This window comes from Saccostrea cucullata, unplaced genomic scaffold, assembly GCF_032062105.1.
Source record: "Saccostrea cucullata isolate Sc308-1 unplaced genomic scaffold, CSIRO_AGI_Scuc_v1 ctg9820, whole genome shotgun sequence".
In the NCBI taxonomy this organism is placed as follows: Eukaryota; Metazoa; Mollusca; class Bivalvia; order Ostreida; family Ostreidae; genus Saccostrea; species Saccostrea cuccullata.
The window spans coordinates 10383-15573 of NW_026924096.1; positions in this window are offsets into that span (position 1 = coordinate 10383).

A 5191-nucleotide genomic window follows, 5' to 3' on the forward strand; every position below is an offset into this window, starting at 1 on the left:
TCCATCTTTTGTCTAGCTTACCAGTTCTACGATTATTTTTCAAATAAACAGGGTCACCGATTTGAAATGTTTCTTCTTTACTCCCTTTATCGGCCTGTACCTTCTGTTTATGTTTTGCTTCTTTCAAATTTCTGTAAACATTTACAAATGCCTTATGCTGCTGTTGAATTGCAACTTTGTATTGATCCTCCCCCAAATACCTCCTTCTGGGTTTCAATATAGTATCTAATGGTAAAACGACATCCCTGTTATACAATAGATAAAAAGGAGAGTATTTAGTTGATTCATTGGTATGGAACCTAATGGCTGCTAGCGTTTGGTTAAGATAAAGATCCCAAGTTTGCATATCTTCTTGAACCTTTTTAGCCATTACATCATGCAATGTACGATGAAATCTTTCTACCTTCCCGTTACCCTGGGGATTGTAATAAGAAGTAGTGATATGATGGATATTCATTTCTTTGAGTGTATCTGCTACTGCCTTATTAACATTTTCAGTACCATTGTCCGTTAAAAGCTGTAAAGGGCACCCGTATCTTGGAAAGATCTCATCCAAAATTATATGTACTATATTGTCTGCGGACTTATCTGAGACACAAAATGCTTCTGGCCACCCCGAATAAATATCAACCAATGAAACGATGTACTTGTTTCCAGACATGGTAGTCGGATATGGACCTGACAAATCAAGCGCAATTTTTGCAAAAGGATAAGGTGGAATTTGGGTCTCATGCACAGGAGGTTGACTTTTTCTAGCACTCCTAGTCTGACAAATTACACATTGTTCTATATAACTGATTAATTTTTTATATAGATTTGGAATATAGTACTTTTGTCTTATCGCATCATAAGTCTTGTCAACAGCCATATGCCCTAAATTGTCATGATACTGTTTTAGAGTAAGTTCTTCTAACTCTGCTGGTATAAATAATCTCAATTTTGGTGACTCTGAATCCCCATCTGACAAATAATAAAGTACTTCATCAATTTCTATAAATTTCTTTTCTTCCATTTGAGTAGCTCTTCCCCTTCTAAACTTTTCCCTCAATTTCATTATCTGCTCGTCTGAATTTTGTAACTGTTTAATATCAATACCCTCTGGTAATTCTAAAAATGGTTTTACCAAATCGTCAGGTACCGAAAATTCACAACTAGCAAATTTCTTGGGTTCAATTCTGTTAGAATTAATCACATTGAGTTCAAAAGCATTGTCATTTACATCTGGTTCATTGTTTTCATCATTTTCCTCCTCATTTTCTTTACTAATTACAGACGGAAGCCTGGAAAGTAAATCTGCGCAACAATTAAATCTACCCTCAATGTATTCCACTTTACAATTGTAACCCGCTATACTTAATGCCCAAAGCTGAATCTTTTTATTTTGCATGGGGGCATCTAATATGTACTTTAATGGTTTGTGGTCAGTTTTTATAGTAAAAGTAGCGTTATGCAAATAATGATCTAACTTTTGTAGCGCGTAATGAATGGCAAACGCCTCTTTCTCTATTGTGGACCACCTAGTCTGAGTACTACTGAGTTTATGTGATAGATAATATATGGGTTTTTCCTCCCCCTCATTAGTTTGCTGGGTAAGACACGCCCCAATACAATTATCACTAGCATCAGTGTAAAGTACATACGGTTTATTTACATCCGGGTATGCCAATAAAGGTACAACAGTTAAACTTTCCTTAAGAAAATCAAATGCAATTTGACATTGTTCGTCCCAATTAAACCTTGCATATTTTCTTGTCAGATCTATGAGAGGTTCCGCTATTTTTGAAAAATTGGGAATAAACCTTCGGTAATAACTGCACATGCCAATAAACCCTCTGACTTCCCTAACCGTAGTTGGTGCTGGTAATGTTCTAATGGCCATTATTTTCTTTTCATCAGGTTTAACCCCCTCCGGGCCTATAACAAAACCTAAGTACTCTGTTTCTTCCTGGAAAAATTTGCATTTCTTTAATTTTAATTTAAGACCATGCTGCCGAATTCTCCGAAAAATCTCCTCTATATGGGCTTGATGTTCTTCGGGTGTTTTCGAAAAAATAAGAACATCGTCGAGATAGGCAGTGGCAAATTTTTCGCATCCTTGTAGAACAATATTCATAAGTTCTTGAAATACTGCGGGTGCATTACTTAAACCAAAAGGCATTCTGTTAAAATGAAATAAACCTTTATGACAAGCAAATGCAGTTTTCTCTTTACTTTCTTCATCTAATTGAACTTGCCAATATCCGCTTTTAAGATCTAATGTAGTAAAATGTTTAGATTTATCCAATAAACTTAGGATATCATCTATTAGCGGAAGTGGATAGGATGCTGGTCTTACGATTTTATTTAATGACCGAAAATCAACACACATTCTTTGTGTTCCGTCTTTCTTTCCAACTACTACCAAAGGAAAAGACCAAGGCGATTGTGATCTTTGTATGATTTTTGCATCAAGCATTTCATCGATGGCTTTATCAATAATTTGTCTCTTGTTAAGGGGAGTTCTGTAAGGCCTGTTTTTAATTGGGGGGTGGTCACCAGTTTCTATTTTCATTGTTACAGTTTTAGTGTGCCCTAACTCACTATCCTTTTTAGCAAACAAATCTTTATTCCTTTGTACAATTTGCGTCGTATAGGATTTATATTTCTCGGGCGCATCTACTTCGCTTAAATCTAGACTGTTGTTTATTATCTCCCCCGCTGTTTTAATTGCATTTATCTCGCTCTTGTTAACAGATCGAACTGTACCTACAGCGCTTCCGGGCTTCAATTGATACGCGCGGTTAGACTGATTTATGATCATAATTGGCACCTTGCGCGTGTTTCTTATTTCACCCACTGATTCTTTTAAAATTAAACCGGGTTCCTCATTTAGACAATCGTGTAAATTTTTAATCTCTATCAACCCTCCATATTTTCTCGGAAAGGCGGAGTTTAATTTTCCATAACACACAACTGCCGTTTGCGGTTTTATTAAAACCTTCTTATTTATTCTCACCAAAGATGATATATGGAGATCTTCTTCTAATTTTACATATGTTTTTCCGACTCTCAAACACCCTAAATCAAAATATATTCTGACCCCATTTGCTTTTAACCAATCGCGTCCTAAAATGACACAACGATTGAGTCCCTCGGTGACATAGAATTTATGATTCATGCGTAACCCATTCATAGAAAATGCTAAGTCTACTCTACCTATCACCGAGAGTGATTCACCATTTGCAGCTTGTAAATATGGTTTTTCTTTCCTATTTAAAGTTGGTTTTGACAATAGATAATTATACATTTTTCTACTAATAAGTGACACCTCAGCCCCGGTGTCTACTAATGCTCTATATCTCACTTTCCCCAATTTCATAATACAAGAACTTGGATTTCCAGTTAAACAAATCTTATATACATTTTTTCTACCACAATTTTTATTTCCCTCTCCATCGGCTTCAACATGAAGAGAGTGTCTTAGTTTTCCTGATGGGCTGAGTTTCTTTTTGAAGAGTAATAGGTGGGCCTGCGCCTGAACGACCTATCAAAACGGCCAGAATATCTCTGAGGACAATATCTGCTAATATGACCATAATTTTCACAATTCCAACACTGCAAATTGTAATCCCCTTTGTTTGCTGTTTTTGAAATTTCATTTACGCGTGTTCTATTTCTTTGATTTCCAATATTTTTTCTGTTTGTACTTATTCGTGCATGACAGAATTGTGCCCTGTGCCCTACCTTACCACATCTGTGACAACGCTGATTGCGGAAGTGATCTACTTCCATGGGCTCAATTTCGCGAGACGGGACTTTTGGAAAATTTGTATCTTCAAACAAATTTGAAATTGGTTTATTTATCAAAGGCTCATGGAAAGAGGATTCATAAAGTGTGTCACTTGTCCTTAATGCCAACCGTTTGCGCAAATTTTGTTCATGCATTGCCATTTGAACCGCGTTTTCTAAAGTTTTAGGATTTCCCCTTAACAATTTCATTCTGACAAAATCAAACAACAAACCATCACAAAATATGTCAACCAACTGATTTTGAACTATTTGATTTTCCAAATTTTCCGGCGAATATGCATCTTCCGCTACCTGTAAAAGCCTTTCGGCAAATACTTGCACACTCTCACTGGAAGTTTGTCTCATTTTTCTCATAATTGCCAATGCGTGTTGAGGGTCAGTAATTTCTGCAAATCGACTTTTTAAAAGATGTTTTAAATCATTCCAACTAGGTAATTCACCCGAAACTTCAATTTCTGCCAAATATCTCTTAACAAAGTCCCCCACAGACCCTTTACATGTTACATACGCGATTTTCGGAATATCTTCACTTGCCATGTTCGACATTTTTGCGTATTTCTCAATATCTTTAATCCACTGTTTGAATTTTACAGGATCCCCCTCAAAATAGGTAATGACCTGATTAATGGGCACCGAAATAGCCGCGGTTAATGATTTAACCTGGTTTAAAATTGAATTCATCCATTGTTTTATATTTCTATCATCATCATCTTCATTTTCATTCTTTTTGCCCCCATAAGGAAAGTACCCTGAACTCTCTTGCGTTTTATTTTCTTCATCTAAACTTTTTGAATTTAACATTTCAGTTTCCGCCATGCGCTGTGATAATTCATCTAAAGCTTTATCAAGCTGTTCTCGATGTGTTGGCGCCTTTGCCATTGTAAAAATTTTCAATTTTAAATTTTGATGTTTATTTTACAAAATTAACAAATAATTTTTCGTGGTCATCTAAAAAAGTTAAGTATCAAGAGAAATTGTCTCACCTTTACGTCTCTATTCTTCAGAACTTCGCAGAATCCTGGTCACGGCACCAAATTGACTTGTGCGATGTAAGCCAATGACAACTCTTTTGTCGATTTCAAAGTTTATTAAATAAATCCAATTTACAATTTTCCGTGATCGTATAGTTTTAGAAATATTCGTTCCTGAAATATGATCAGAAAAGGCCAATACACTTTTTATACAATTGTCCAAAGGATCCGTCCAAAATATAAAGAGTTTAAGTCCGAACTCCAAATAAATAAATAAACAAAAGTCCAAAAGAATGATTCCCAGAATAATAAAAAGCCAAAGAGAGTGTAATATTTGAGAATAAAACCGGGAATACTCTTTTCTGACTAAAACAGGGTATTTTGTGCTCAGTGGGTATCCATGGTCCCGGATATAAAAATGCATTTCATTG